This window comes from Hyaena hyaena, unplaced genomic scaffold (assembly GCF_003009895.1).
Source record: "Hyaena hyaena isolate Hyena2069 unplaced genomic scaffold, ASM300989v1 scaffold_1771, whole genome shotgun sequence".
Lineage (NCBI taxonomy): Eukaryota > Metazoa > Chordata > Mammalia > Carnivora > Hyaenidae > Hyaena > Hyaena hyaena.
Genome location: NW_024082406.1, coordinates 177,773 through 202,156, shown reverse-complemented (window position 1 = coordinate 202,156; position 24,384 = coordinate 177,773). Strand labels below are relative to the sequence as shown.

At 39.2% G+C, this 24,384-nt stretch overlaps 1 pseudogene; it reads left to right on the top strand.

The window, feature by feature from the left end:
* The first annotated feature begins 2,164 nt into the window (after positions 1–2,164).
* LOC120226606 lies at positions 2,165–23,978 on the top strand (annotated as a pseudogene).
* Positions 23,979–24,384: the final 406 nt, after the last annotated feature.

The window sequence follows — 24,384 nt, the reverse complement described above, 5'->3', positions numbered from 1 at the left end:
GGCTGGTGCGCAGGGGCGGGGGCTTGCCTGCCGGGTGCTCTGAGCCCGAGCCCGGTTAGAAGGCTCTCTCAGTGGATTCTGCGTCTTTTTTCTCCCAATCTCTCAGGTTTTGTAAGGTTTCCAATGTCTTCAGATCTTTTCTGTGTGAGTATGGGCGCGAGTGCAAGTACGGAGCTCCTTACTTCTCCGCCATCTTGCCAAATTAAATTTTTTCTGAGCAGAAGTCAGATGCTGAATGGATTGAGCCATCCATGCGGCCTGACAGAGAGAATCTTAAACGGGATCCATGCTCAGCACAAAGCCTGATGCAGGTTTCGATCCCACGACCCCGGGATCATGACCCCACTGCACCACTTCAGGAAAGCCCCTCGCCGACCCCTCTGGGCATCAGTTTTCCAGGAGTGAAATGCCATTGTTTATTTATTTTTGAGAGTCAGAGAGAGACAGCATGAGCAGGGGAGGGTCAGAGAGAGAGGGAGACACAGAATCGGAAGCAGGCTCCAGGCTCTGAGCTGTCAGCACAGATCCCAATGTGGGGCTTGAACCACGAACCATGAGATCATGACCTGAGCCATTGTTGGACACTCAACTGACTGAGCCACCCAGGTGCCCTGGCACTTTTTTCTTTTAACTGAGTATTGCCATAATATTACTGTGAGAATAGTCTACTAGTCTTGGAAAAGTTTAATAAATAACTTTACATTATACATACTATTATAAAAAATGAAGTTTCTACTTTCAAGCCAATTTATATATAAAGGAAAATAGTAGATTTTTATTTTTTAACTATTTTAGCTGACACAGTATAAAAAGATAAATCAGTAGGAATACTTTGTTGAAATTTTAGTTGCTTACATAAAAACGGGCAGTAGTGTGGGGCAGTAGAGAACACCCTAGGCCCTGTGTTGGATGAAACTTAGATACTGCATGTAGGACATGGGGCAAGCTCCTTAACTCTCTTTGAGCCTAATTTCTTTGAATATTTCCCAAATGGTGACCATGATCATAAGGACATTGTTGAGGAATTGGAGTTAATGGATAAGATGCAGGCAGGACGTGGGGCACCTTGTGGCTCAGTCAGTTGAGAGTCTGACTTCACTTCAGGTCATTATCTCGTGGTTCGTGGGTTCGAGCCCAACATTGGGCTCTGTGCTGACAACTCGGAGCCTGGAGCCTACTTTGGATTCTGTGTCTCCCTCTTTTTCTACCCCTCTCCTGCTTGCATTCTATCTCTCTCTTAAAAATATTAAAAGAATTAAAGCAATCGGGACAATGCCTGGCACATAGTCCTTGTTCAGGAAATGTTAATTATTCCAATGAGCATCCATGGTCTTATCCCTACAGCAGCTCATCTACATGTCCCATATGAATGAATTTTGTGGCAAACAGAGGCCTAGATGGTTGATGACCAGTAACTAAGTTCCTTTAGGCCAGGCACTTGTCAGTGCTGGAAGAGTACAAAGTGAAAGATAAGACAAAATTTCCCTTGTTGCTTCTTGAGGACCTCAGAACATGAAGGAGATAGAACACACATGAACCTTTTGTTTTTCTGACTTTGGGGTTGATGGCGGAGAAACACCTAAAGAGGAGAGCAGGTGCAGGTGTAACACTTGATAGTGCAGCCTTAGAATCTCGCAGTGGAGACTTGAGGCCTGAACCAGCCTTTCCCTGGCACTCTTTCATGCACAGGTGTGTTGTGTCCTCTCTCTGCTTTCCTGACAGCTCCTCTCGGGGCTTAGTGGCCTTATTTTCATCCTCCCTTACCAAACTGCATATCCTTTTAATGTAGCTTACCATAGCGTGCTATAATCTATGTTTCTATTTTAGAATAGAACTATAGAACTGAATAGATTTGCTCAGTTATTTGACTATGCCTGTGCTGGAATTTCAGGTGGCATTTTTTTTGTTTTGTCACATGATTTCTGTATCAGTTCAGGTACTATCAGCAGTAGAGACCCTACCAGCTATTTGAACAGAGTGAATTTAACGTAGAGAATTGTTAACGAGATAGGAAGTTATAAACGCTGTGACTATGACTGATGAGGCAAGAAGAGAATACCTGTGTATCTCAGAGATGGGAGCTGTGGGAAGCCTTTCCCACCCTTAGCTAAAGCTGGGGGCTAGAGTCATGAGATTGAAATTCCTAAAAGCCAGAACCTTGGAGATGGGGCTTGTGGAGGTGCAACTCAAGTGGCTGGAAGGGGGCTGTTCAGCAGTTGGTGTTGGTGTTCGCGAGAAAGTTGTGATGAGGTTGGCCCTGCAGGTGTTAGAAAAACTGCCAACCGCTTTCGGCTGCTGGTACAGCCCCGGAAGGAAGTGCCTGGCTAGGTGAGAACGTTGCTGGGGTGCACTGGAACTACACAAAAGCTGTAAGGATCAGGAAGGCACAATCTTACCTCCTTCTCCAGCCTAGCTTGCGCCATCTAGCACCCCGTCTTGACAAAGCCTAGCAGGGAGTTTGGGGATGGGGGGGTAGCAGAAATTGGATTTACGGTCACCACTCCATTTGCCTGAATCAGTATAAAAAAGGGTGGGTTTGGAGCTGAAAGACAAGAGCATGATGTTCTGAACATTGCTCAACCTTATGAAAAAGATGGAAATCTTGCCACGGGCTACAGTGTGGCTGAACCTTGGGGATACCTTGCTAAGTGAAATGAGCCAGTCACAGAAGGACAAATACTGTTATGATTCCACTTTTATGAAGTATCTAAAGAAGTCAAACACAGAAACAAAGAATGATAATTGCCGGGAATCGGGGGAAGGGGGACATTGGGAGTTGTTGACTACATGGAGTTTGTTTTACAGAGATTAAAAAGTTCTCGAGATTTGTTGCAGAGTAATGTGAATATACTTAACACCACTGAACTGTACACTTAAAACGGGTAAGATGCTAAATCCTATGTGGGTTTTAGCACAATGAAAAATTTTTTTAAATTAATAAAAAAATTAGTATCCATTAAATACTGGCTATTTCTAAGACATTTTAGGTCTCTTCACCAATTTCTCAGCCTGATTTTAATGTTTTTCCACATCACTTTGTGAAAAGTCCTCGATTCTTAACCCATAGTGCTATGGGATAATCTTTGATCTCTTCTTTATTGTTACTTGAATAATATTCAGGATACAAATGATAAAAGCAAGCAACTGTTGATGAAATATAGTTGCAAAATAAGATCACCACCTTGCAAAAATAGCTCTGTTCTACAGCTGCTTTTAAGATCCTGTATCCATAGAATGGTCCAACGTAAAACAAATTGTTGAGGAAGCCAGCAAAAACATTTTAGTTAGGTTTACAGGACACAATGAAATTTCTTTGTTGAAATCTTATGTAGTGGAGCCAGGTTTATGCTGTTCCATGCTCCATTCTCTGTTAAATTGCCTGCTGGAGCCAATCTTTGCCACACTGCCTCATAAACCTTTACAGTAAATATTCCATTATTGGACACTAGGGTGGAGAGTGATGGAAGGGAATGTAATTGTTTAAGCTTTAAATTTACCCTTCGAATTTGTCTTCAACATACAGCACAAGAGCAGCCTGTAAGTCATGGAGATGTTCACCTCTCTTGAGGCTGGATTGCATTTAAACCATTCCAGGCGGATGAGGGAAGTGCCCTTAGGAGAAGGAAGAAACAATCCCACAACCCCTCTTAGTAACTCATCCCGTTTGACAATTCTTGGCGCTGGAGTCTTTGTAGTTAGTCCGTCTTATTTGCTGCCATCCCTGCCCCCACCCCCAACTTCTGGTTACATCATTAATGGAAATTGGAACCAGCTGGACTTCTCCTTCTGTGTAAGGGGCTTTTATAGATGCGAAAATGATTAACCAGTTTCTCTTAAGCTACTCTGCTGAATAATATTGTCTTCTAACTTTGCCCCATAAATTTTAGTTTTGAGGCCTTTCATGATCTTTCTGATGCTTCTTGAAATCTTTTGTAATTTGCCATACTGCTCTAAACTTGTGGAATTCCAGTTTTCATGGAACTCTAATACAGTTTTAAGCATTTTTGAGATTAATGGAAGGATTACTCATTCCTATTACTTTAAAAATGAATATCCTTATTAAATCACTTTCTAAATCTTTGCGGTTTTCCTAACAAAAAGGAAAAACTACTCTCACCACTTTCTGCCAAGCTGTTAATCCCTCATCAGGTCAGGTAGAAAGCTTATTTTTGAGAGATTTTTAATCTATTTGGAAAATAAGAAAGATCATGAAATATAGAAATGTATATTGGTGGAAATGAGGATCAACTGGGTTGAACCTAAGTGTGAGACACTTTCCCCATATTATAAAGATTTTTTTGCTATTTTCTCATTTTCTTGAAATAAATGCAAAGAAAAATTTAAAAACACCTAAAATCACACCATTTTGGGACACAAGGATTGGACATATTAGTGACCATCTTTTTGTATTCCTCTTTATATTTATTTTCACATATTTATAAATGTGATCATGTTATTTTTCTTTGTTGCATTTTTGAAACATTTTTTTCTGTATGCATTCTTACCTTTATATGTTTTTCTTTCTCCCTCAGATAACTTTTATTCCTCCAGTCCTTTTTTACTGACTTGTAATCATGTTTAAGTATGTATTTAAAGGCTTATCATTGTTTGTCTTAGAGAAAATTATATAGCTGTTTATACACCTTGTTTTTTGCCACGAAATGAATCGTTACGGAAATTCCTGCCAGGCAACCCATATAGATTTAACTCCTTTATTTTCATGACTGCATAATGGTATGGCTGTAGTTCAGTTCAGCCCCTCCTCCATGCAGGTTTGTAAGATTCTTCTAAGTTGCTGTATCAGGTTAGATCTCCAGAATGTGGTTTCATAGCCAGTAATATTCAGAACAGGACAACAGAAGGCATTGAATAAAAGTACATTATCCACCTTACACAGAAATCTAGAGAAAAAATTACAAAAAATAAAGCAGAAGAAAAAAACTATTAAAATAAAACCAAAAATAATGAATTAGAACACACAGAAAAGGGAGGACTAATAAATAATTCCAAAAATTGGTTCCTTGGGGAAAAAAATCAGGAAAACTGACAAGTCATTGGCCAAACTAACCCAGAAATTAAAGAAGAAACTTAAATACACAAAATTTGAATTCACAAGATAAAAGTTCAGAAAGAGAAAGCTTTTAAAGCTTATAAAAGACTACTTTGCACAACACTCTGCAAAAATTTAAAATGGATAAATTTCTGGTGTATTATGATTTTCCAATAGATATGGAATACCTAACTAGACCAATTAACAGAGATGGAATAGAAAAATCAAAGAGCACTCCACTGTAAAGCCCGGATGGTTTAACATTAGAATTTACAAAAACTTTAAAGATTACTTTATCCTGGGGTACCTGAGTGGCTCGGTCGGTTAAGTATCCAACTTCAGCTAAGGTTATGATCTCACAGTTTGTGAGTTCAAGCCCCATGTCGGGCTCTGTGCTGACAGCTCAGAGCCTGGTGCCTGCTTCAGATTCTGTCTCCCTTTCTCTCTGCCTCTCCACCATTTGGGCTCTGTCTGTCTTTGTCTCTCAAAAATAAATAAATGTTAAAAATAATTAAAAGAAAAAAAAAGATTAGTTTATCCTCATAGTATTTAACTGTTCAAGAACATGGTTTAAAAATAAATCTTCCAAATTTGTTATGAAGTAAATTGATCTCAAAACCCAGCAAAGTTTTGTGTATTTGAAATTAATGTAGCATTGTGTGTCAAATAAAGAAATCAATTTGAGGGGCGCCTGGGTGGCTTAGTCGGTTGAGCATCCGACTTTCGCTTACGTCATGATCTCGCCGTAGTGGGTTCGAGACCCGTGTCGGGCTCTGTGCTGACTGCCAGCTCAGAGTCTGGAGCCTATTTCAGAGTCTGTGTCTCCCTCTCTCTCTGACCCTCCCCTGCTCACGCTGTCTCTCTCTCTCTCTCTCTCTCCTAGAAATAAATAAAATAAAAATATTTAAAAAAAAAAAAAGAAATCAATTTGAACCCAAAAATGAAGCTACTGCTCAGTCTCATAATGACCATTAAATTAAAATGCTCTAAATAAAATATTAGGCATTTATCAGCCCATTAGTAAAGACCTTATTACCAAATGAAGTTGTTTTCCTGCAGTGTAAAAGCTCAACGTTGGAAGATCAGCTAATATCATTTTAGTCGAAATAAAGAGAAAAAGAGATGCCGAAAAATTATTTGACAAAATTCAAAGTTCAAAAAAGAACAATGATGGATAACTTCTGAACATGGTTAAATGTATATACCTCCACCTAAAGCCAGTTTAACTCCATGGGTAGCATTGTAGGAGTTCCTGCTAAAATGACAAGTGAGGTGAACATCTCCACACCATATTTGAGACGGTAAACCATGAATTTTTTTTTCTTTTTGGCTTTTAAAATGTTCTTCTTCTACTCTATTATTTCTTGTATGGCATTATTATTTGTTCTTGTGTATGTCTTAAATTCTGACATGTTTTATTATCATTATTTCTAAGTTTTCTTCTGTCAGCTTTCTTTTGTCACTATCTCATTTCTGAGATTTAACAAACTATGATTTATGCTGTTCTTCTATAGCTTCTATAATTGCCTTAAATTCTCTTGATGCGTTAAATGTTTATAAATGCACATTTGTATGTGTGCACATATTTGGGAATGTCTTTGCTGCAGTCCTGTTCTGTTCGGACCTCACTTTCTGCTTATAATAACTTTATAGGAAAATAAATTGCAATTTTTTTCGAGTGTTTAAATGACATGTGGTTTCCTGAGTTTCTCAGGAAGGAAGGAGGGACAAGGAGTCAGTATAGTTTGCCTAGAGAGTTCAGGGCTCTCTTTTGTTCTTACCATGAGGCATTTAAAATATTACAGCCTTGGGGCGCCTGGGTGGCTCAGTCTGTTGGGCGTCCGACTTCGGCTCAGGTCATGATCTCACGGTTCGTGGGTTCGAGCCTTGCGTCGGGCTCTGTGCTGACAGCCAGCTCAGAGCCTGGATCCTGCTTCAGATTCTGTGTCTCCTTCTCTCTCTGCCCCTCCCCTGCTCATCTCTCTCCCTCTCTCTCTCTCTCAGAAATAAATAAAACATTAAAAAAAAATAAAATATTACAGCCTTGTACTGAGACCTGTTCTCTGTCCTCTTTCTTACTTCTCGCACCTCTGCTCTTGCTGCATCTACTGTTGGCACATCCACTGCTTTTGTAACCCACTCATTCTGGCAGGGCCATGGGTCAAACCAACCAAGGCTCTTGGTGGGGCTGTAAGTTCCTCCATGATTTAGCTGTGACTTTCATTTAAACCTTGCTTGCTCAGTCCCCTAGCTCTCTGCTGGAGGGTCACTTTACCCCCACTCAGCGACCTCTTCCTCTCCAGAAATTGGACACCAGCACTTAGCTTTCTTCTCAGTGCCTCCTGACTCCATGCTCCTCTGGGGGCTGATGGTGGCAGGTGGGGTTGGGAGTGGCATGGGTAGCTTTCTTAGTTCATGTATTTACAGCTGCCTCCATTGCCTGGGGGAATCTGGGTGCTTCTCTTGATGTACTGTCCTCTCTCCAATGTCTGTGTTTTACTTCTAGTTGAAATAGAGTCCTTTTATACAACTGCCTGTGTCTGATTCTCTTCTGACCATTTTTTTTCCCTGTGTATGTAAATACCGTATTTTGAAATTTTTTTCTATTCTCCAAGTTCCCAAACTTTGTGTTCAACAGCTTTTCGATCTTTAAAAAGCCTCTTTCTTACAAAAGAAGGTCTGGTTTTTGTACTTTAACTTTGCTATGATTGCTCCCGTGAGGCATTTAATAATAACATTTAGAAATTTGTCTACCTGATTTTTTTCATGCTGTATCTCTCTTCCCTCAAAAGCAGCACACGTGAAAAACTGTCATTGTGTTTGCCTAAATGCAGAAAGGATAATGAATATTAAAAAGTGTGTCATGGAGGTTGTAAAAGAAAATTGTCCCAAATCTGATCTGATCTGGGACAGATCTTTTGTGTGATGTAGTTCACAGAGAGAAAATAACATTTCTGATGAAATGTTTAAGCCATTTCCCAAGGAACTTTAATGGAATTAAAATTTATTCTGAGAACCAGTCACCTACATACTCAGCTGATACCTGTGAAGAATTTAATAAATTTTACCAACCATTTTTTTCTTTTTGACTTGAGGCAATGAATGATGATGTGCCCCTATATTTTTCAGAGAGAGGCACATTTGGCCCCTAGAGAACATTCAGCAATGTCTGTGAACATTTTTGATTGTCACTGCGAGGTGAGAGGAGTGAGCAGTTGCTACTGGCATCTAGTGTGTAGAACCCAGTGGTGTTGTACAGGACAGCCCCCCACATGAAGAATTGTCAGGTCTGAAATATCAGTAGTGTGACGCTTGAGAAACACTGATCTGGGCACTCTTTTTTCCAATAAATTTCTTAATGAATTTCTTCTTCTTCTTTTTTTTAAATGTTTGTGTATTTTTGAGACAAAGTGAGTGGGGGTGGGGCAGAGAGAGAGAGGGAGACACAGAATCCCAAGTAGGCTCTGAGCTACGAGCACAGAGCCCCACTTGAGGCTCGAACTCAACAAATTGTGAGATCATGCTCTGAGCCGAAATCAAGAGCTGCACATTTAACTGACTGAGCCATCCAGGCATCCCAACTCTTAATGAATTTCTTAATGATCTTTGAATTAGTATGTTATATGCCTTTCCTCTTGAAACAAGATTTAGTAAAGTTTTTATATATTCTCATGACTAATTGCTTAAAGATTTTTGTGTGATTTTAAACAAGGGATTGGGGGACAAACTTCACTTAAATTTCTAAAAATGTTATCCTACTACACTCAGGCAGCTGAGACATGATCTAGAGTTCACGGGTACATAATTCCCAGTCCAGGCAGGAAACCTTAGTCTTTTGCTTTAAGCAGGGACTTGTGGGGTCAGAGCTGATAATAAACTGGCACAGACCCAATTTGCTGTGCAGGTGTTGACTGTCGAGACTAAGCCCAGCAGCACGTTCACTACTATCTCCTAATTCTTAAGTTCCTAATTCATCTTGGCCCATAGCCCATTTACTTGCCTCCTGGTTGCCTTGGTGCTCGAATTTATTTTTTGTTCTCAAGCGTTTGTTTTCATAGCATCTCTCAGTTGCCTGTCTCTCCTGTCACCAGGGAGACACTGCTCTGTGGACACTGCCTTTCTTTCTGACCAAATCTTGTGCTTGTAGAAATGAGCCTTTTTTGCCTCTCCTACCCCCAGGAAGGTCAAAGAGGAAAGTCAGCTGGTGAGATAGGGAATGAGGAGTGGAAAAACCCAAGTGCATGCTCATCTTGCCTGTGAGTGATGTAGAGAACATGCAAGATGGCTTGTGAAAAAGCACAGTCTTCTCTCTGAGTTTTGCCAAATACCTAGGAGAGGAGTGAGTGTACCAGATCTTTAGTTTTGCAAGGCAGATGGAGGTATTGGTAGTAGCACCTGGGTTCACAAGAGGAAAAAGGCAAGTAAAGAAAGAAAATTCTACAGAGTTGTTTGAAAGAGCCTGTGCAGGGTCTTTTTTGTCTGCAGTTTTATGTGAAATGAAAATGTTTTTTAAAGACACAGTTCACGTAGCAGAGACCCTGTGTTTAAAGAAAACCAATACAGTTTTCTTTCTGGAAAAAAAGGGTGAAAATAAGAGCCAAATATTCATGTATCCGAGGGTACATAAAGCTGATATGGAAGCTAGAGAAAAACATTTTAATAAGAAATTATTTTCCTTTAAAACAGTGGCTTAAATGTACTTTTGCTCTGCTTGAGGAAAATTAAGGACATTAGGAAAAAATATGAGATTCTGAAAATGTACATTCCATTAGACATTTTCCACATTACTCTTAAATGAAAAATTAGACACATTTCTAGGTATTCATGATTAGTACTTTGTGCTGTTGGCTCACATCTTGTAGTTTTATTTTTTAGTAATAACAGGCTGCTGATTTTCTTCCAAGCACTCTCAAACCAGTAAGTGTTCAAATCCCAGCCAAAACTGCCTGTAATAATCTAAAAATTCTCCTTTGTCCCAGCCAGCAGGCTCCTCTTCAATTTGCCTCTGATGCCTATGCCTCTGCTCACTTCTCAACGCTCTTCCCTTCACATTGCATTTTTTAAAGAATAAAAATCTTAGTAATTCTTTCTGACATGCTGATTTGTGCTACATTGTGAAGTCTTAATTATCTGTTAAGATTTTTTTAAAAAATCATTAGATCTGGTCCAAACTTTCAAGTCACCAGTGTAGGTGTTACCATGCATGATATAGCAGCGGTATGGATGTGAAGGAGTGAATCTTCCTATCACGTTTCTTAAGGTAGGAGATATTTTTGTAAGAGAGAAATTAGGATATCTGACTCCATTCATGCAAACAATGGCAGCCATGTGAGAAAATGAAAGAAGGGCCATTATCTCCCCTAAAATGTGGTAGAGTACCTGGCACTGGGGTTACAAGGGCGAACAAGAGAGGGTAGCATCTGCTCTCGGGAGACTTGCATCTAATGGGTAACATCAGGATATTTAACAGTGTGGAATGTGGTCTGAAAGAAGCAGCAAAGTGGATGATGGGACTTTACAAAAAGGACTTTAACTTACTTAGAGGGGAAGTGTGACTCTTTTTTGAGAGAAGAAACCTCTAAGCTGAACACGAAAGCAAGCACCCTTCTCAGTTTTTTCCATCCAGATGAGGTAATGTTGCTAAGGGCCATTGTGCAAAGCAGGATTTGGGCTAAGACCAGAAGATTTATCTGTGTTGTGTGTATGTGTATGTGACAAAATTTTAATATGGATGCATCTTATACGGGACTTAAAAATTAACAAAACTATAAGGCAAAACCTCTGTAGAGAAGTGGGTAAATGGTTTATCCTTCTTGAACTCCACACTCTTTTCATGTGGGACAAAAAATCTTTTGCTGCTGCCCAGGAGCAGGCCAAGTAGACCTGGTTTCCTTCAGTCTCCCTTTTGAGTGGGATTATTGCTAATCAAATTGACTTTTTTAAGGTGTCTAACGTTAACAAGTAGAAAATTCATATTTGTCTTTGCATTGAAGAGGGACAGAGAACCTGTGATATCATTCCCACTTGGGTATGTGTGCGTGTGTGCATGTGTGTGTGCTTTAAATTTTAAATTTCAATATAGTTAATATACAGTGTTATATTAACTCTCCATGCCTCTCCTCTTTTAACCATCAGTTCTCTGTAGTTAAATGTCTGGTTTTTGTTTGTTTATCTCTTTGTTTCTTAAATTCCACATATGAGTGAAATCATACGGTAATTGCCTTTTTCTGACTTATTTCACTTAGTATGAAGTCCACTAGAGGCATCCATGTTATTGCAAATGGCAAGATTTCATTCATTAGCCATAGTTAGATGGCTAATATTCCACTGTATACACCACATCTGTTTTGTCCATTCATCTATTAATGGACACGTGGGGTACTTCCATATCTTGGCTATTGTAAATAATGCTGTGATAAGCTTGCATATGTCTTTTCATATTAGTCTTTTCATTTTCTTTGGGTAAATACTCAGCAATGGAATTATTGGGTCATATGGTAATTATATTTTTAATTTTTTGAGGAATTTCCATACCATTTTCCACAGTGTCTGCACTTTGCATTCCTACCAACAGTGCATGATGGTTCCTTTTCTCCACATCCTTGCCAACATTTGTTGATTCCTGTGTTTTTGATTTTAGCTATTCTGACAAATGTGAGGTGGTATTTCATGGTAGTTTTGATTTACATTTCCCTGATGATGAGTGATGTTGAGCATCTTTTCACGTGTCTCTTGGCCATCTGCATGTCTTCTTTAAAGAAATGTCTGTTGATGTCTTTTGCCTACTTTTTAAAAATGTTTATTTTTGAGAAAGGGAGAGTGAGAGAGAGAGAAGCGGTAGAGAGAGAGGGAGACAAAGAATCTGAAGCAGGCAGGCTCTGAGACGTTAGCACAAAACCCAATGTGGGGTTCAAACTCATGACTCAGTGAAATCATGACCTGAGCTGAAGTTGGACACTTAATTGACTGAGCCACCCAGATGCTCCTTCTGCGCATTTTTAATTGGATTATTTGATGGTGTTATTGTCTTGAGTTGTATAAGTTCTTTATATATTTTGGATACTAACCCTTTATCAGATAGGTCACTCGTTAATATCTTCTCCCATTCAGTAGGTTGCCTTTCAGTTTTATTGATTATTTGTTTTGCTGTGCAGAACCTTCTTATTTTGATATAACTGCACTAGTTTATCTTTGCCTTTGTTTCTCTTGCCTCAGGAGACATATCTAGAAAAATGTTGTTATGGGCAATGTCAGAGAAATTACTGCCTGTACTCTCTTCTAAGATTTTTATGGTTTTAGATCTCACAGTTAGGTCTTTAATTCATTTTGAGTTTTTTTTGGAAATATTTAAGTATTTTGTACATATTGTGGTGTAAAAAAGTGGTACAGTTTTGTAGTTTTGCATATAGCTATCTAATTCTCCAGTTCCATTTGTTAAAGAGACTGTCTTTTTCTCATTGTATATTGTGGCCTCCTTTGTTGGAGATGAATTGAACATATGATTATGGGTTTATTTCTGGGCTCTGCATTCTGTTCTATTGATTTGTGTGTTTTCGTGTCAATACCATACTATTTTGATAAATATAACTTTTTGGTATATCTTGAAATCTAGGACTGTGATATGTGCAGTTTTGTTCTTCTTTTTCAGGATTGTTTTGGCTATTTGGGGTCTTTTGTAGTTCTACACAAATTTTAGGGTTTGGGTTTTAGTTCTGTAAAAATACTGGTGGTATTTTGAAAGGGATTGCATTAAATTGGTAGATTGCTTTGAGAAATATGGACATTTTAACAATATTTGTTATTCCAGTCCATGAGCATGGAATGAATATTTTCTATTTGTGTCATCTTCAGTTCCTTCATCAATGTTTTATAGCTTTCAGAGTACTCGTTTTTCACCTCCTTGGTTAAGTTTATTCCTAGGTATTTAATTCATTTTGGTGCAGTTGTAAATAGGATTGTTTTCTTAATTTCTGTTTCTGCTACTTCATTCTTAGCAATAAGAAATGCAATGAATTTCTGTACGTTGACTTTGTATCCTGTGACCTCATGAATTCTATCAATTCTACTAGTTTTTTGATGGAATTTTTAGGGTATTCTGTGTGTAGTATGTCATTCACAAACAGTGAAAATTTTACTTCTTCCTTAACAATTTGAATGTCTTTATTTATTTTTCTTACCTGACTGCTCTAGCTAGGATGTCCAGTACTATGTTGATGCAAGTGCATCCTTGTCTTGTTCCCGGTCTTAGGGAACATTTCTGTTTTCCACCATTGGGTATGATGTTAGTTGTGGGCATTTCATATATGGCCTTAATTATGCTGAGGTATGTTGTCTCTAAATTTACTTTGTTTAAGGTTTTTTTTAATCATAAATAATGTTGTATTTTGTCAAATGCTTTTTCTGCATTTACTGAAATGATCATATAGTTTTTATCCTTTCTCTTATTGATGTGATGTATCATGTTGATTGATTTGCAAATACTGAACGACTCTTGCATCCAAGGAATAAATCCCACTGATGGTAGTGAATAATTATTTCTAAGTTATTGTTGGATTTGGTTTGCTAATTACTGCTGAGGATTTTTGTACCTATGTTCATGAGAGAGATTGGCCTGTACTTTCCTTCCTTCCTTCCTTCCTTCCTTCCTTCCTTCCTTCCTTCCTTCCTTCCTTCCTTCCTTTTCTTTCTTTCGTAGTGTTTTTTACTTGGATTTTGGTATCAGGGTAATGCTGGCTTCATACAATGAATTTTTCCAAGTGCCTCTGCCCCACACATTTTTCAAACCGCTGTATCTCTGCTGGCTCTTTGTTATGCCGTCTCTTTAAGGGTGAGGACTCCCGTTCTTAATGCCATCTGGGCTATTCCAGAGTAGGACCCTCCAATCTTTAAAATTCCAGCTTTTAAGTCCCACTAGTTGTAAGAACTCATGAGATTTGGTCCCTGTTGCTTTCCAAGCCAAATGTTTTGGGGATTCATCTTGCCCATGCAGTCTCCCCAGCGAGAGTCTGTTTTTCAGCCTTCTCTTCACCTTCGGCTCCCTCCCCAGTGGGATGCCTATGGACTTTTTCACTCTCAAACCTCATCTTTACCCTTCTTACTTTCTTCATCGTGGACTTTTCTCTACCTTGAGTTGTGGAGTTTGTTCTGCCAGTCTTGAGGTCATTTTGTGGGTTATTTATGCTGATGTGAATGTTATCTAGTTGTATGAGATGAGGCAAGCTTAGAGTTCTCCTACTCTGCCATCTTCCCTGCCTCCTCCAGCCCATCTAGTGTATTTTTTTTCTCAGTTATTGGGTTCTTCATCTCTGTTTGGTTCTTTTTGTGTTTTCTGTCTCTCTGTGAAGGGTTTCACTGAGGTCCTCCCCTCTTTTCTCAAGTGCAGTGAGTATCTTTCTGACTTTCACTCTACATTTTCCATCAGACATATTACTTATCTATATTTTGTTTAGGTCTTTTGCTGTGCTATTTGGGACATAGTCCTCTGTCTCCTCATTTTGTCTAACTCTCTGTTTCTAGGTGTTAGGAAAATCAGCTATATCTTCAGTGCATTGTCCACTGTTCACTAGAATCTGGTGTTTCAGGGATATCTCTTATGTGTTGCATGGGTGCCCTACTATTGTGGCTGAGCCGCTTTTGCCTTCAGCCCTGTTGTCTGCAGTGGCTCTCTTTGCCTGTTGTGGGCAACATTTCGTTCCTGTGTTATCAGTGAGTCACCATGGGTTTGAGTTGAGTCAGACCATGCATTTGTCTGAGATGTTGTGGGCACCAAAATACAGGGTGCTTTCCCTGTGTTTTGCCCTGAGAAGTTTTATTGGTGGGTGCAGCCTGCAGTCAGACCACACGTCTGCCCCCAGCCCACTGGTAGAGCCTCAGTTTGACTGGTGTGTGTGTCATGTGTTGTTACTCTCCCTTCTTTCTAGGGTAGGAGTTACTTTGGAGTGGTGCTGGCCCCTTTCAGGGCTGCTTGTACCCTGCCAGGCTTGTGGCACCACTTTGGATCAGCTCTAACCAATGACCTATTGGAGAGGTAGGTCTGCATGGTAGGACCAAAGCATGGCAGGTGGGAAAGTGCAGATCTGCATAAGCACACAGAGCTAGTGGTGTTAGCAAGTTAGGTGGATTGGTGGTGTTGCTTGGTGTGGTTCCCACAGGTGTCTATGTGTTTAGGCTGCTGGTGGAGAGTGGGGAGAAATGGCATCTGCCAGCTTCTTTTTTCCTGGAGAAGTCTCCCAAATATCTTACTGAAGACCCTGATCAGTACTGTGAGGTGTCTTCTGTAAGTACATGAAAGGAATTTTTGTCCACCAGCATCACTTTCACAGAGAAAATATTTGAACCATTAGAACTGTGACACAATGAGATTCTCCTCCCTTTAATCACTTCTTTACTTCCACTCCTTACCCCTGGAGGGGATGGGAGCCTTGCTAAAGAGTAAGAGATTGGTTGTTAACACAATAATACATTTATGTTTTATTATGAGAGGCAGCTAACAATAGAAAAAAGACTTGTTTCTCCTTATAAACATTCCAGTCTGAAGAATCTGGCTTTATTTTTTATGATGGATTACATGTACATGCCCTCCAGACAACATGGACATGAATAACAACATTGAAGATTTATGAAAGCAGCAGTGATTTGTTGGCTAAATGTTTCCAATAATTACTTCCATTTTTAATACATATTCTTAAAAATAACTTGTAACCTTTAAAAAAATAACTTTAATAATACATACTTATTGAAGAAATAATACAGAAAATATAATTAAATAGAAAAAAAGACTATAATAAGAAAAAATGGTTAGTATTCTTCCATGTAGATGGCCTTCTAGCAACATCTTTGTAAATGTATTTGCATACACATTTCTTGACAGGTTCTCTGTACCAGGCCCCAACTATTTTCAGTGAGGTACATTCCTTCTTCTCTCTATATATAAAGGATGGAACGTCCAGTGAAGACAACACTTCCTGTGTTCCCCCATTGCCACATCATGTAGCTTTCATCAGGGTTTGACCAATGAGAAGCCTTCATGAATTTGGAGTCAGGAAGAAAGGAGAAGCCAGCACGTTTTATCCCTTTCTTTCTGCTTTGAGCAAAGTCTCCTCCAGTTTCTGTGTCACAGGACTGTTAATGTACTAATTTCCATCATCTGACGCTGGCCTTTGGGCTGTACTGTCACCACCTTTCCTTTTGTAATTATAGCCTAGGGTCTGGGTAGTGGTTTCCTGCTCTTTCTAATTTGTCATCTCATTTTTCTCTGATTTCTCATCTTTCATCACCTGCATATCCAGTTCTCCAATTTAAATTTAAATTCTTTTAAATGCTAGTGTGATTCTTGTGCACCTGGATGGATGTTGATAGCTACAGGTTGATAGTGATATAAAAAGAATATTTATACTTATAGAGGAACTACAAAAATTGAATTCCGTATTTCATCACAACTGGTTCTGACTGGTCGAAGTTCATTAAAGACTATGAACTTTGACCCCTACTGGAACTAATTGAAGACCCTGATCAGTGAGCTGTGGGGCTCATTGTAACTAATTGTTTATAGACAGTGGAGGTGTTCCATCATATCCAGAGGACTAACTTTCAAAGCTTAATTACTAGATCTGGTTTATTTTTTTCCCCCTAACCATTTAAATCACCTCACTTTCCCCTATTAACATACTGCTCAATTATTTCCTTACTGCTTTAGGTTCCCCAGCCTGGGAAGATTATAGACACAACCTGTTTTTTTGTTTGTTTTCTTTTAAGGCCCTGTAGTGTTTGTTTTATTGTATGACACTAAAATACTATTTTACAACATGCCTTTTCCTCTGTTCAGTATTTCATGACTTTCCACATCAAATGTATTTATAACATTTCAATGCTGTAATTTCTTCAACATTGTTAAATGTTTAGTTTGTTTCAAGCTTTTTGCTTGCTGTGCTTACCAGGTTCACAGTTAAGTATCTGAAACTATTTTCAATTATTCAAGTTGTAAACTTTTTGAGCAATTCTTCACTAAAGGTTTCAAAAGACTTCTCAGTTGAGATGCAAGCTACAGAGGGAGTAAGAACTAATAGAAAAGCTAAATGGAAAATAAACAGTAGTGGCTATCTTCAGTGATCTTTTATCATTCATCTATTGCTTTACCCCTTTGTTCAGGTGTCTAGCCATGCCTGACTCAGTCCACGGTGTCTCAGTGGAAGCTGATCCCACCCAGGCTCCAGGGTGGGTCTGTGGTTAAACCTACCACCCTGGCCTGAGGTTGGTTTAGAAATTGTCATACGAATCCATCTTGCCAATAAGCATCCAGGAGAGGTTTGCTGAAGATGATGGGGGAAGTGCATCCTCCCTAACCTGAGAGTTTTCTATCTCCTTCTGGTTGTTGTGTGGCCCAGAAGTTCTGTAGTCATTTCATATCCAGCCTCAGTAGAAAGTCACACACCAGAGGGAGAACAGCAGGAGCCAGAGACACAGATAATGTCAACTCTGAAATCTGTTCAATCTTCTAGACTTCCAGTCATGCAAGCCAAGAGACTTTCTTACATTTGAAGACAGGTTGAATTTTTCTGGTATTTCTTGATCAAAGCATACAAATTTGTATAGTAAATTAGCAAAATAAGTACTAGAAATAAGCATTCTAAGTACTAATGTTTAAAAATAAGAAAGGAAGACAAAATGAAGAAAAAAATATGTGACTATATTTCAGCTAATTTTAAACATTGTTTTTATATCTGACCAAAAAACTAGAGACAAAGGGATTCCGAATAGATATATTTATTTTTAAGAAGTGTAGTTTTGGCATATATGTCTCTTGATAATTTTTTTTAAAAATAATTGTTTTAATGCTTATTTATTTTTGAGAGAGAGCAAGAGAAAAAGACAGAGTACAAGTGGAGGAGGGGCAGAGAGAGAGGGAGACACAAAATCTGAAGCAGGCTCCAGGCTCTGAGCTGTCAGCACAGAGCCCAATGTGGGGCTCGAATCCATGAATTGTGAGATCATGACCTGAGCCGAAGTGGGATGCTTAACCAACTGAGGCACCCAGGCACCCCATGTCTGTTGATATTTTTATGTATTTTGGCAAATAAGATGAAAGTGAAACAGCTTTGATGTTTATCAGAACTTCATTGGTTTATGAAAGGGATGAGAGACTTTTTGCTGAATTGGATGATAGTTTTAGGATACTAGCAGAATATTTCCTCAATTTTGTGTGTATGTGTTCTTTACAATGTAATGACTACATTATGTTATGATATGCCTTTAAATTTGATGTATGTCCATATTTTATCTATCATGTTGCTAAGAGTAGAACTCAGGTAGACAAACTTCAGCCTATAGGCCCATTCTGGCTATTTTTGTTGTGGTAAATAATTTTATTGAAACACCACTGTGTCATTTATGTACATGTTGTCTGTATCTGCTTTCTCACTACCACAGTGGTGTTGAATAGTTGTGACCAAGATCATGACATGTAAAGCCTAAAATAATGCTTGCTATCTGACTTTTTATAGAAGATGTTTGCCAAGGCTCAGTCTTGGATGATCAACACAAGAGTAAATCAAACCCTGATTTACCTAGTAGAACAGCTGAAGTCAATAGCCACATTGGCCAACTCCTGGGTTAGTATCTTACTTTTGTCCCACACCAGCCCCTTCCCTCTGCCCTGTTGTCCCTTCCTGTGCTGATCAGCTGACATTGGTTAAATCTGGTACTTTGGAGGAAAAAGGAGAAGTATTTTTCAACTCTAACTTTGTCTGTTTTAAAGACATTTGCTTTAATGCAGTTCTTCTAGTATTCCAAGTGCCACCTATTTTACTATTTTATCACTATAATTTCATACTTCTAAAAATAAACTAGTTATTTTTATTTATTTTTTTAATATTTTATTTCTAGGAGAGATAGAGAGAGACAGCATGAGCAGGGGAGGGTCAGAGAGAGAGGGAGACACAGACTCTGAAACAGGCTCCAGGCTCTGAGCTGGCAGTCAGCACAGAGCCCGACGCAGGGCCCGAACCCACGAACCGCGAGATCATGACCTAAGCGAAAGCCGGACACTCAACCGACTAAGCCACCCAGGGGCCCCTAAACTAGTTATTTTTAATATCTCTTTACTGCTTTCTGAATAAATAAACATAAACTACTTAGTTGGCTGTGAGCCACACTAGAGCAGATATGATCCAACATGAGTTCCAAATATTTTTGATTTAAACAAGAGTGTTATTGTGAAGCTACATGTAACAAGAGATCTTTGGGATAGTGAAGCCACAGGTAGCTTGCTGCCCCTGGAAATACCACTGACAGACTTGGCCTTCATTATCCCAGTGTGTCTCACCTGCATAGAATTACCAAGGGTATGTGTTAAAATGTAGATTTTACACATAAAATGTAGATTTACAAAGGCTCACTGAATCAGAACTTGTGGAATATAGGGCCTATAAACTTGCAGCAAGTATGTTGAATCGAATATTTAGAAATCATTGTGACCTTTCATGTGACATTGGACGTGAGTCTTTGGGCCTCATTTGTAAAATGAAGGGTTTAGGTTTTATGATTTTGTGTAACATATTAAGATTGGTGTTTCCTCATAGTGCAAGAGACTCTAATGTGAAGGAGGCAGGAACAATAATTATACTTTTAACTCTGTTATTTGTTTAAAAATACATGCATACCTCTTTGTGCTGAAAGCATTCTAATGCATGCACTTCTCTTGCCATGTATTTTTGGCAATGGGAGGCATTTATGGAAGGACTCCTCTTTATACACAAACTCTTGGGCATCAAATGGAGCATCCAGACATGTTCTGCACCTGCTGCATTAGCTGATGGAATAGTGGAAAGGCCTCATGGGACACCATAAAGATGAAGTGTGCTATCTTATTGGTGCTGCAAATGTTGTGCTCAAGGTTGTCACAGTGAACCATGAAGGTGGCTTGCTTCAACTGAGTACACCAGGTGCAGATCCTTACAAAACGTTTCTGCTACCAGTGATGAGTCAGATTGGTGACGTGGGAAGTAAACAACACCAAGACTCTCAGCTTGTGGTTACTGACCAATTTCTTCTCTCTCTCTCTCTCTCTCTCTCTTTCCTACGTGAACTCCAGAAGTTGCTTGATGGCCAAAAGTTTGGTGATTTCTGTAAATACTTCAAGATCATAAAGAGTAGAAAGGTATCCACAAATTAATGTCATGGTAGCTAAGAAACAAAAGTTGAACTAGACAACAACATGAAATTATGTTCCCATTATAATATTTTCAAATAGAAAAACTTGCCTCTTTAAAGTCTTTGTAGTGGAATATGGGTCATCTTGCTAGGCCATCTTTTATAGAATGTTTACTTTTCATGTTTCACTTCTTGCTGCTTAGACCTGTACAACCTCTTCTTCTACTCCTGCTGTTTTCCTGGATGTTTGAGCAGGAGCACCTTAGCTCAAATATGACAAAACCTCTGTCTGCCTGCCAATGGAAAATCAATTGCCACAAGGCAGACATGTGGTAGAAGGAAGGCAGAAAAGAACTTGGACTCCTAGGTTGCTCTTAAATTACTGCCAGCTTGCACTCAAACTTTTCCAGGAACAGACTATGGAAAAGACCTGGTGTGTGTTCCTGCTGATGAGCATTTCACAACATAGTCTCTCTCCATGTACTGAGCTTGCATCCAGGCAGATCGCAGCAAAGTCTGATGGTCACTGGGGAATAGGTGACCTCTCCTCTGCTCACATGGATACTTCTCACTGCCCTCTTCATTAAGATTCAGAGAATAGAAGATGAAGGAAGATGGAATGAATTCTAAGATCCTAGAAAAGAACTTTCCAGATAGAAAAATCTTTCTAAAGTACTGTTAAAATTAGGAACATTTTCTAAGTAATATCTAAAAAAAAAAAAAAACAAAAAAATGGTACATTAGTTAGCTAGGGCTGCCGTACCAAATACCACAGCCTAAATGGCTTAGCCACAGGGGTTTTCTCACAGTTGTGGAGCCTTTGAAGTCCACAATTAAGGTGTCAGATTTGGTGTCTCCTGAGGCCTCTCTTCTTAACTTGCAGATAGATGCTGGCCTACTCATTGTGTCCTCATCTGGTCTTTCCTCTGTGCAAGCGCATCCTTGGTGTTTCTCTTTTTGGATGTCCAAATTTCCTTCTTTTATAAGGACACCAGTTAGATGGGATTAAAGCCCAGTCCATTGGCCTCATTCTAACTTCATCACCTCTTTGGAGGCCCAATCTCCAAATATAGTCATATTTAGAGGTACTAGAGATTAGGGCTTCAACACATGAATTTTGGGGAACAAAATTTAGTCCATTACACTAACCCAGATTACTAGTAGCCCATGAAAAAGATCTAGGGCAGAATGATTTGATTTTCTAATAATACCCAATTTGTTTTCGGCTTTGCTAATAAGCCAAATGTACAGGATTTGAAAAGTAAGCCTTAAAAAAATTTTTTTTAGTCTGATCCCATGGGCTGCATTTGTTGATAAACTTCAGCCATGCCCCCTTTATTTGATGAATTTCCTTTTTGCAGCTTTCCTAGAATAATTGGAAGTGACACCTTTGCATTCTCTAAAAGTTCTTTTGTCCCACCTCTGCTGTCCTTTCCTGTGATCACACCTGTGACCTCATCCACATCAGGAATGAACACTGCTGAAATCTTGACTCCTGCATCTAGTACTAGTCTATTGTAGGCATCTGATTCAGTGGTTCTTTGACCTTCTTGAAATCCTTAGCCCATTGGCCTTATCTCATTAATAGTTCTCCCTTCCACTTCCACCAGATCTTTCTTCTCTTCCTTTCCTCTACAGCTTAAGATTTTAAGATCCATCACTAGAATTCCCTTTTTTCCCTTTCTCCCTTTCTCCCTCTGGGTTGATAGAATTACAGTACTGGTAAAACCAAGTCCTCTGCTTCCTGCTTGTCTTCCCCCTCCTCGCCCAGAAGCTTACTGCTCTCACTTCAGAATACTAGCATATGGAAAAAAACAATCCTCTCCACCAAAGATGCCCATGTCTCAAATCAGATTCAGAGAAGGTGACTTGATGACTCAGACATAGCAGAGTAGGAGATGTGGCAAAGAAACTAGGTCAAGGATTTGATGCTACATGGTTAGCTTTGAAGGGGTGGGGGTAGGGGAAAGGGATCATGATCAAAGAATGAAGCTGGAAAATTCAGGGAAATAGATTTTCCCCTAGAGCCTCCAAAAGGAGTATGGTCTTGCTGACACCTTGATTTTAGCCCAGTGAAACTCATTTCAGAGTTTTGACCTCTAGCATTTAAGAGAATAATTTGTGTTAAACTACTATGTAATTTGTTACAGCAACGATAAGAAACCAATACAGAGAATAAACCTCAAATGGCCACTGAACACCATGTGACGTTTGTACCTCCCAGTGTACTTGCTTTTCTGTTCTCCAAAATAGTTCTTCTCACCTTAGAAGCTAACATTGCCTTGAATTTCATTTAGAACCTGACTTCCATTATGACTGATATATGTAGTTACTTGCTCACCTTCTTATATGTAAAATCAATATCCCAACTACATTGCCACATCCTTTATCCTGCCACATTTTTGGTCCCTGGCCATGCCACTATCTTTAAGGAAAAGGGATGGAAGAAGAAGAGGAAAATCAACATTCTATTTTTAAAAAATATTTAATTTAGTTTAATTTCAGAGAGAGAGCATGAGCAGGAGAGAAGGCAGAGGTAGAGAGAGAGAATCTCAAGCAGGCTCCATGCTGGGGTGCCTGGATGGCTCAGTCGGTTAAGCGTCTGACTTTGGCTCAGGTTATGATCTCGTGTTTTGAGGGTTCGAGCCCCATGTTGGGTTCTGTGATGGCAGCTCAGAGCCTGGAGCCTGTTTCAGATTCTGTGTCTCTCTCTGTCTCTGCCCTTCCCCCACTCATGTTTTGTCTCTCTCTGTCTCAAAAATAAATAAATTATTTAAAAAATTAAAAAAAAAAACAAACCCAGGTCCATGCAGATTGTGGAGGCTGGATCCCAGGACCCTGGGATTATGACTTGAGCTGAAATCAGGAACCAGATGCTCAACTGGCTGAGCCATCCAGGCACCTCAACATCCTACTCTTCAGTGTTAATTGAATGTCTGTCTGTGTTATATCTGTAGTATGTAAACCCAAGCATCTTCATATTTGTACCCAAAGAACAATTTCTGCTTTAGTATTAAGACTTATTTTTTAATTATAGCCCAAAGAAGTGGTACTTTTGTATAAAAGAATTACTTCTCAAACAAAGACATTACAAAAAATATGAATATAACAATTTTCCTTTTTGGTCCCTCACAGATGGTGGTGTTGCCATGGGTCACTGCCCTGTTTGATGTCACCGGCATTGTACAAAAAAAATCTGTAATCAAAGTCTCACTTCTGCAGAGATATCCCTGAGGCAAGATCCACATCTTTGACCTGGAATGGAAGAAGGCAAAAGTGGTGAGTTTCTATACCATGTGGCCACATGGTGTCAGATTAATATAAACTTTTCTCTTTTGAAGCCCTGGAGGCTTCCTCTTTGCCAACAAGTACATGGTGAAAAGTTGTGCAAAGTTGGCTTTCATGTTCAAGGGCGCCTCCACCTCTTCCAAGTCGTCCTATCAACAAGATGTTGTCTTGTGTTGGGACCATACAGACAGATATGTGGGGTGCCTTCAGAAACCCCCAGGGCACAGTAGCTAGGGTCCATATTGACCAAGTCATTATGTCCATCCTTACCAAGCTGGAGAACAAGGAACATGTGGTTGAGGTCCTACACAGGGCCAAATTCAAGTTTGACTGCCAGAAAAATCACATCACCAAGAAGTAGGGCTTTACTAAATTTAATGTAGATGAATTTGAAGACATGGTGGCTGAAAAGTGGCTCCTCCTAGATGACTTTGTGGTCAAATACATTCCTCATGATGGCTTCCTAGACAAATGGCAGGCCCTGCCCTCATGAGAAACTTGGCTCTGCTCCCTTATTCATGCCCATGGATAAATATTATTTCCTGTCAAAAAAAAAAAGGATATATTCAAAGACCAATCAATGACTTGAACTCTTTATCATAATGACAAGCATAAGTCCACACTATACCTGGGCCTATTACCTTAATTTTGGGTCTTGTAATTTCTTTTAATCATAATTATAAAACTTTATTAATGACTTTATATAGAATATATAAATGCGTCATGTAGCTTGAAAAGCAATAGATTAACCATGTATATATATACCTGTACACACACATACTCACACCTTGTTTAAGAGAGAGAAGTTTTGAAGGTTCCCTGTGTCTCTACCTCATGACAACCTCACTGAGTCCAAGTTAATCACTGTCCTGAAATTTGTGTTAATATTTTCCTTTTCT